Raw genomic sequence first — 9,494 nt, forward strand, 5'->3', positions numbered from 1 at the left:
ACCATTGAACTCAGCTGTGCAATATGGCAGCCACTAGCACTGGAAAAGAAGCTAGTCCAAGTTGAGATGAATCCTGGGTGGAAAGATACACATCGTATTTCAAAGACTTAGTATAAAAGAAAATGTAGAATAAATATATCATTCATATTTTTTAATGTTGATTACATGTTGAAATAGTATTTTAGACATATTGGGTTAAAATGTCTTAATAAAATTAGTTTTATCTATTCCTCTTTTAAAAAAATACAACTACTAGAAAATTTAAAATTACAGCTCACGTTTGTGGTTCTCATCGTGAATCTATTAGACAGCGCTGGTCTATAAGATAAAAGCATTCATCAACTGATGAATGGATAAAGTGTGGTATATTCATGCCAGGGAAGATGGTTCAACAATCAAAAAGAATGAAATAATGGGTACAGGGTTTCTTTTGGGGGTGATAGCCATGTTTTAAAATTGTGGTAAAGGCGGCATAACTCTGAATGTATTACAAACCACTGAACTGTAAACCTTAAAAAATGAATACAATGTACTTAGCTATGTTATAGTAATAAAATAGAAGTTATTGAACTTTATCGGGTCGGGGGTGGGGGTACGGTGTGGAATAAAAGCATACTCACTTGCTCAGAAGAAACTCGACTCTTCTTAGCACCAGGTTAAGCAGTATCTCTCTAAGGGCACCCATTGGAAAGCATACCATCCTTATTTAATTTAACATCAATATTCATTACCAATATTCTCAGAGCAAACACAGGAATGACTTTTGCAGATCTGTCTTGCATGGTGTTTTCAATTTTTGTCAGTGGCATCGTACTCTGGCAAACACCTACATGCTAATGGCACTCAAATTCCTGCCTTCAGCCCAAGTCTTCCCCTTAAAACTCCATACCCAGGCATTCTTAATGTCACACACATACTTCATGTTCAACATGACCAAACACCATCCCCCCTGTATTTTCTACCCAGTTGGTGCTACCATCTACCGTCCCTTCACCAATGCCAGAAACCTGGGATTCCTTGCATTTTCATTGTCCTTCCACCCACACCCTCCCTCTGCCAATTCAGGCTTTCCAGTAGTTCTCGAATCCGTGTCCTCATCTCCATCCTCTCTCCACTGCCCCTCAAGCGTTCATCATCTGCGTCCTGGAAGACTGCAGCAGCCCCTTAACTGGTCTCCACTCCAGTCGTTCCCTTCAAGTCATCCCCTCCATCATTTGCTGCCACATCAATCCAGAACACAATGGATTCTTATCACCTGCAGGATAAAGTTCATTAAAGCAAATATGGCTCTCTAAGACCAGGGCCCTGTCCCCCTCTCTCTTCTCAGCTCCGAACACTCCTCCAAATGGCCTATGTCTTCTGCTGCCCACCTCTCCTGAACCTGAAGTGGCCAGTTGCAATTCATCCTGTCAACTCAACTTAGGGATGCCTCCTCTGTGTGCCCAGACATGGATCACCATCACTGAGCTTTCCATATTGCATTATTATAGTATCTACTCATTCTTCTTTCTTTCCTATCACCTAAGCTGCCCAAGAGCCAGCAGTGTGCCCATGTTTTCCTAATCTCTGTAACACCAGCACAGGCCCTGACATAGCAATGTTTGATAAATGCTTGTTGAATAAGGGATGATCACAGATAAAAGAAGTATGATTTAAATTTTGGGTCTATGCAAACAGCCAAGAAATCTTAGAAACCCAACTTTGAGGTACTAACTACCCTTATCTGTTTCCATGAGGACACACTGTGCCTCCAGTGTCATTCAGTATTTGCTGAACGGGTGGATAGGAAGATAAATCAACGAATGAACAAAGGTACAGGCAGAGAGGTGAACTGAAAACAAATGGCTTTCATGAGAATAGGGCTGACATTCACAAAATTATATCTCTGTCATCTCCCAAACCAAGATTAGTCAGTATCTAACACTTTGGAGCCTCGGGAAGCATTTATTTTTCCCCTGAGCAAATAATTATTCGATTGAATGTGAAAATTCATGTGACAAATATCGCTGTATCTTTGCATCCAGCTATATTGTAAGGCCTCAATGAATATACCCCAGGTTCTGAAAGGGAAGACGTGAACTGCTTTAGTGCCATTATGTAGTGAAAATGGTCACATCTCTGGAGTTCTAGACCTTTTGATTCATACAAAACAGACTGATGTGTCACAGAAATACGAAAAAGGGAGCAGAATCTTTCTTTTATTTAGCTCTGAGACAGTGTAATTTTTGTTTCTATGATTCTGTGCGAAGAGTGAAGGGTATCCATGTTTCTCAGAACAGTCTCAGGGCTTCCTGCATCATGAGGCACCAACCACAGCATTAAAAAGTGCTTTATAAAATGAAACACTCAGTTGATGTGGTAAGAAAATAAAAATGTCCTTGCGTGCAGCACAGTTAGAGAAAGGCCATATATTTTACCACCAGTTCTAGTTCTTAGTCTATACATTTGCTAACTCTGTGATTAATATGAAAGATCCAAGCACTGATGACAGACCTGCAATCGTCACCACACAAAAGGTAGTGAAAAAGATAGTATTTGTAATGCTTCTAAAGCACAAAGCTGAGAAATTAGTTTAATGGTAAGAAATTCTCAGCTTAATGACACATTCATGCACAGGAGCTAGCAAAAAAGTGCTTTGGGAAACTAAATGAGCTCTAGGCATTTAGACACCAGACATTCAGATGATTGGAACATGCCTCAACTAGAAACACACCCGAAATCTCAGAGCTCAGTTGAGGGCTAACAGAAGAACAGGTCCTGTGCTTTTGGGAGCTTGACGAACTGGGGAGGAGAGGTGTTTGAGCTAGTCCAGGAGAAGTCACTGAAGGCTTGAATTATGACAGGGGACTGGTGACAGGGAGGAGAGGGCAAATCCAAGGACTATTTGGGAGATTGAACCAGTGGGGTCGGTCGACTAAGTGGGATTGGGGGATACAAAAGAGTGAGAGGTCAAGGATAGCACTGAGGACCCCAACTTGGGCCACCCTAAACTATGATACCGTTAATCAGAATAGGAGTGGATTTGAGGAGTAGGATAATGAGTTAAGATTTACACATGTTGATTTTACATGCCTATGAGATACCCCCCAGCAGGCATCCTGGAGGCAGGTGGAAGCATGAATCTGGAGCTGGATGAGGGAGTAGTGCTGGAAATGAAGACTTTTGTTGTCAAGTAGAAGAGTGGACAGAAAGAACAATTGGAGACTGAGCCAAGTGAAGGTAAAGGGGAAATGACCAAGGATAAAGCCCTGGCGGGATTGGCAGGACAAGAAGAAGAGCCAACGGATTTTTATAGTAGGCAAGGAGGTATGAGGGAGAGCTGGAAGTCAAGAGAGGAGAAACTTCAGGGAAGAGATTCCTCACCACTTGTTGTGACACATAGTAGACACTCAATAAATGTGTATTGAACAAATAAATATGGTAACTACTGAGTTTCCATTTGACTTTATTTTTTTTAATGTTTATGTATTGGGGGGAGGAAGAGAGTCCACCCACATGAGTGGGGGGAGAGGGGGGGGGAGAGAGAGAGAGAGAGAGAGAGAGAGAGAGAGAGAGAAAGAGAGAGAAATCCCAAGCAGGCTCTTGCAGAGCAGAGTTCGACACTGCACTTGAACTCAAGAACCCATAAGATCATGACCTGAGTCAAAACCAAGAGTCAGACACTCAACCAACTGAGCCACAAGGTGCCCCTCATTTGACTTTAAAACAAAATTTATGTTTGTGTTCGTTCATACTCTAGTGGTTACGACTGTTGGCTTTAGAACCAAATGGAAGTGGGCTGGAGCCCAGCTCTGCCACTTTCCAGTTGGATGGCCTTGGACAAGGTACTCAGCCCTCAAATGAAGATAATACTACTCACCTCATTAATTGAGTATCAGAGGGGGATGACTAAATAAACTCTGGGACAACGGCTGCTAGGAGCAGATAACAAGAATAGAGTTGGTTTTTATGAACTGACATGGAAAAAATTCCCCGAGTGAAACTGAGGCATTTTCAGAATGAGCAGTTTAGAAAACCACTCTTCAATATGCCAGGTATAACGATCTGTCTATACACGTCAATAGGAAGTTCTGGAGGATATACACCAATACTATAATAGCAGTGACTCTGGGGGGACTGGGACTGAGGTTGGAGGGTCATGTGGGTTTGAGTGCTTCCTATAAAGTTTAATATTTTGTATGACAGACGTATTTGGCTATTGCCTGTATAATTACAAATTGATTCACTTTAAAAATACATTTAAAAATCATTCACCCTCCAGTGTTGTAGTGAAGACTTCAACGAGACAATGACTATAAAATTTGTTTCCTGGCACAAAGAAGCTCTTGTTACACAGACTATATTCACTGTACTGGAAAAGGCAACAGGAAACAATATTTCTGAGCACTGACTCTGCCTGGCACTTTCTTTACATGACATATTCTAGAAGGTAGATGCTTTGTGTGGCCTTGGGCTACTTAGTTATTTAACCCCCCTCTGCTTTAGTATCCTCATCTACAAAATAAGAATAATAACAGAACCTGTTTTATAGGGTGTTGGGAAATAGAAAGATGGATGGATAGATAGGGATAATAGAGAGAGAGATAGAGAGAGATAAAGAGATAGATACATAGATGATAGATAATAGAGATAGAAAGATGGATGGATAGATAGAGATAATAGAGAGACAGAGAGAGATAATAGAGATAGATACATAGATGATAGATAGAGATAATACAGATAGAAAGATGGATAGATAGATAGATATAATAGAGAGAGATAATAGAGATAGATACATAGATGATAGGTAGATAGATAGGGGTAAGTAATAGAGAGAGAGACAGAGAGAGGTAATAGAGATAGATACATAGATAGGTAGATAATATAGAAAGATGGATAGATAGATAGATAGATAGATAGAGATAATAGAGACAGAGAGAGATAATAGAGATAGATAGAAAATAAATAAATAAATAAATAAATAAATAAATAAATAAATAAAGCTAAGTATGGAATAAATTTGCCTTAAGATTGCCAGCCTAGGAGATATAAAGGCCCTTCATATGCTTGGGGCTCTCAGAGCCTCCGGCCATGGCCTTCCCCACACCTGATCTGAATTCCTCCTAACTCCTCGCCCAGCATCCATGTCTGTGTAGACCCCCAGAGCAGCTCCCATCCCTCTGCTCAGCCCTCTTGGTTCTGTCCTGGTCCAGAGGAGCAGGTTGTATGGTAGCCGCAGCTCTTCCTCCCAGATCCTGCCTCCAGCAACCTGGGGAGCTGCTTTTCTCTCCGATGCCCCTCCTCACAGTAAGGCCTAGCGCAGATCTCACCTGTTTGCTGAAGGCAGCAGAGGTGCCACGTTGTGCCCAACACCTCAGCGAGCGCACGGCAGGCAACACGTTCACAGGGGCACAGTCCCCACCGGCCTCGTGAGTGTGCCAGCCGGTGACCCGCAGAGGCCACTCAGTATGCAGACTGCGATGTGCTTAGCTAGCCACGATGAAGACACATGTCAGTGAAGGGCTCAGATAGAGTTTTTGGGTTTGGGTTTTCGCTACAAGATCAGCAATGAAATATTAATGTCAAGACTGCCCCCTCTGACCAGTACAAAGCGATGCCTGTCATTCCATAGAGGGGACATCTAACGCCCTCTGCTCCAAAGCCTGACAGTGTGGGTGATCTCTGTTGGACCCTGCCCCAGAGGGATGGGGTGCTTATACATTGATCCATTTTGACATTACTCACCTGCACACTGGCTCAGGCATTAGTCATTAGCCAGTAGGAATGTCCCGGCAGCCCTTCCTCCGTCCTGGAGCTCATTCAGAAACGTGCATCACAGGGAGTCTGTCCCTTCCAGTCTTACTGGTAGCACTGACCAACATGTCACACGTGTCCAGCCTGGGAGGCTTTGCTAAGGGATGTTCATTCAATGAAAACCCTTTATGAGGCCTCCCAACCCTGCTTCAGTCACGCGGCAGGTCAGACGGACTCCCCGGCAACCTGTGATTTGTCTACCGGCCCCCCCGGTAAGAGACCTGAACTCTACACTTCACGCCGGCCCCTCTGCCCTTGGCTTATTTATCACTTGTCAGCATTTACTCTGTGCCAGGCACCGTGTTGAGCACTGGAGATAAATAACTCTGCACTCATGGAGCTTCCAATTAGCGGAGGTGACAGACCCCACCCAATAAACAAAATGACAAATTGCAATGGGAGCTAAGACGAAAAGGTACTGGCTGCTTTGAGACATAAAACAGAGGCATCCGTGGCAGAAGAACTTCATTTAAATTGGGGGGAATGCAGGGAAAGCCTCTCTATGAAGATAGTGTCGATGAGAGTCCTGGAGAGCGGCTATCTTCACCGCTTTCCCCTCTCATTTCACCCCCACATTCACAGACACACAGTGGCACAAACACACCCACATACATACACACAGGCACATAGACACAAATTCACAGAGAGACCCGCACACACACACAGACACATGCACACACATATACGCAGGCGCATACACAGGTGCACATCCCTGTGTGACACGTCAGAGCTGCTCCTGAAAGGCCACGTGAGGCGTCTTTTCACCCAATGTCACACATATGAAAGTATTCGGGACTGAGGGCACGTGAAGAAGCTGTTTCCATTTCACTCAGCACTGCGCTTGGCAAATGGCTTAGCACTCCGCCAGATGATGGCTCTTGGTTGATTTAACTCTGCTTCTCAGTTCCTCTCTTGGCATCATTTGCTGAGGCCAGCACTCCAGTCTCTCTGAATATGTGACATCTGCACATTCCAGTTTCCAGGCATCAGCTCGTCCCTGAAACATCAGCTCAAATGAGTCCTTTAACATCAGGACTCGGAGCGTCTGTTAGTTCTGACGCTTTGACACCCATTTACATATTCCCATGGTGGGTGGGGGAGGGTTCAGGTAAATGTGAAGGTCAGTAGGACATTTCGACTTGACTGGGATTTTTATCGTTTACTTTTTAACATGAGAGGGCTTTTTAAAAAAATGAGACTACTGAATAATCAGTGATCTCATGTTTTAAAATTGGCAGATTACATAGTAGTATATTTAAACGCCTCCAGTCGTTGGCTGCCCAGCTTCACAGCACAGTGGAAGCTAGTGACTTCACCTGCCATGAGAAAGAGCCCAGAATTACTTCGGGGGCCCCATCAGTTCCTGCCAGCACCTCATCCACAAACAGCACTCAAATCTCGAATCTGGGAGAGGCATAAGGAAAGCTGTCTGGCTTCTCTTTTAGCGAGCGGTGGGAAAGCCCAGGGACATCCTTGGTTTTGTGCACTATGGTTTCCCACCTCTCCTCCTGCGTGTTCCACCAAAGAAACGCAGGCTACAACCCTGCGATGGTGGCCTTTGTAATAACTGCCCCTGAGCACGGTGGGTTACAATTCAGCTGCTCCCGGTAGAGTCAGCCCTGGCAGACCCACAAAGTTTGCCAAAAAAATCAATACGAAGCTGACAGATCAAAAGTGAGTCATGCCAGCTCGCCTCTTAGGAAATGGTTAGATGGGTGTCTGACTGATAACACCTCAGTTCTTTTCATAGTAGGTCTGAAAATAGCTCAGAATTCTTTAAATGTCTGGAGATGTAGGCGACGGAAAGAGTTTTGAGTGGAAAAACACCTCCTGGAGAACCCCAACTCTGTTTCTACCGTATCCCCCAGTCTGCCTGCCTCATACCACATCCCTGGGTGTCCAGGAATGACTCAGTGCTGGACAGACCCACACACTCTTTGAGAGACCATGAGCCTAGGAGTCAGGATTGGCCATCCCGGACAGGTGGTGAGCCTGGTCATCCAACATTCAATCCCTCCATGCTGCCAACTTTTGTGTCCCTTGTTACCAATCTCTATGTCCCCATCACCTGCCCCTCATTGCCCCACGTAATGGCAACTTTTCTCTGTCCTTGAGTCTGATGCTGATTTTTCACTTCCTTAGCTGTGACCCTTCATGTCCATGGTGCTTATGTGCAAGACGCAGTCAAGAGAGGAGTGATAAAACCTGGTGTCCACTGGGCAGGGGAATTGAAGGAGAGGGTGAGTTCTGTAAGGGGGATCCCTGAGCCACTATTTCTCCATGAGGGGTCTGAACACCACTTGCATCAAAATCACCCAGCAGCATTTTAAGAATACAGATTCCCGGAGACCTACTCCCAAGGGTCTGATTTTGTAGATGGAGCGATGCCCAGAAATCTACTTTGTTGAAAGCTCCCCAGATGATTTCAACGCACAATAAAATGGCTTAAAGCCTATACTGCTTAAGGGCTATGAGCAATACCCTTTACATTTGCTTCCCTTGCATCAATATGGTGCTTGGCAATTAGCTGTCAAGAAATGATTGCTGTGGTGAGTAGATGTCTAACTAAATGGAGAGGATTCAAGGATGACTAAAATTCCTGGGTGGCTGAGAGCACTGTGTTTCCATTGCCAGAAGTGGGGGAGAAGGCAGGAGGAAGAGCAGGCTTGCGCTAAAGGTGAAAAGTCCAGTTGTAGATATGGTGACCCTCGAACGCATGGGCAACGTACATGGGGCTCAGAAGTGACTTGGGGTCAGGCAAGGAGACATGCAAGTCGTGTGCACGCTAGTTGAGGCTGCTGCTTGGGTAAAGTGCATTGCAGGCTGCTACAGACAAAAGTTGGGGGGAAATGCATGATCAAGAGGGTCAGAAGGAAGACAAAGACCCAATGGGAACGTGAGAGAGAGAAGCAGAGCCCTCGGAAGAACCAGCAATGTGCAGTGTCCAAAAAGTAAGAGAGGAGGGAGTGCAAAGAACTTAGAGGTTGGCCTAGGTGGGTGAAATTTGGGGGAGCCTGAGAACCGAGGAAGGGGCACCAAATTTAGCTATCAGAAAAGCACTGGTGATCTTCAAAAGAGCAGTTGGAAGAGAGTGGGAGGAACAGACGCCAATTGCAGAGATAAAACAAGGAAATGGATGAAGAGGACAGCTGAGGCTGCCAGCAGAGATCACCCACCGGGAGTTTCTCAGGGGAAAAGAAAGAGATAAGATGACAGCTATCAGGAGCCAGCAGAGGAAGACAAAGCCCTGGGCCTCGCTCATCCCTGTGGCTGTCTGTCAGATGTGGTGGCCTGCTGCAGAGACCTTCCTTTCTTCTGTTCCTCTCTGTACCCTTCCTGGGCTATCTCACCCGTGGCCTCAATGTCCACCTCGCAGGTGAGGGGTCCTGTCCCAGTCTCCCCCCTGCACACCTCCATCCGCACGCTCCCAGGCTCTCAGGCAACACCACCGAACCTCAGGGACAGGTCCAGGGATTCCCTGTCTCTCTTGGTGGCACCACCATCTACCCCATCACCAACCAAGCCAGACCTCCAGCCATCCCAGCCTCCCTCTCCACATCCAGTCATTGACTGAATCCTGTAGAGCCAACCACCCTGGCAACCCACTCTGCCCCTTCCTGTCCAGCCCACTCCCTTCGCATCTGACCTCCAATAGGTCTCCTGGCCCCTGCACACCTCCCCGCTGCTGCCAGAGTCGAGTT

The sequence above is a fragment of the Leopardus geoffroyi genome, chromosome C3, assembly GCF_018350155.1.
Source record: "Leopardus geoffroyi isolate Oge1 chromosome C3, O.geoffroyi_Oge1_pat1.0, whole genome shotgun sequence".
Taxonomy (NCBI): Eukaryota; Metazoa; Chordata; class Mammalia; order Carnivora; family Felidae; genus Leopardus; species Leopardus geoffroyi.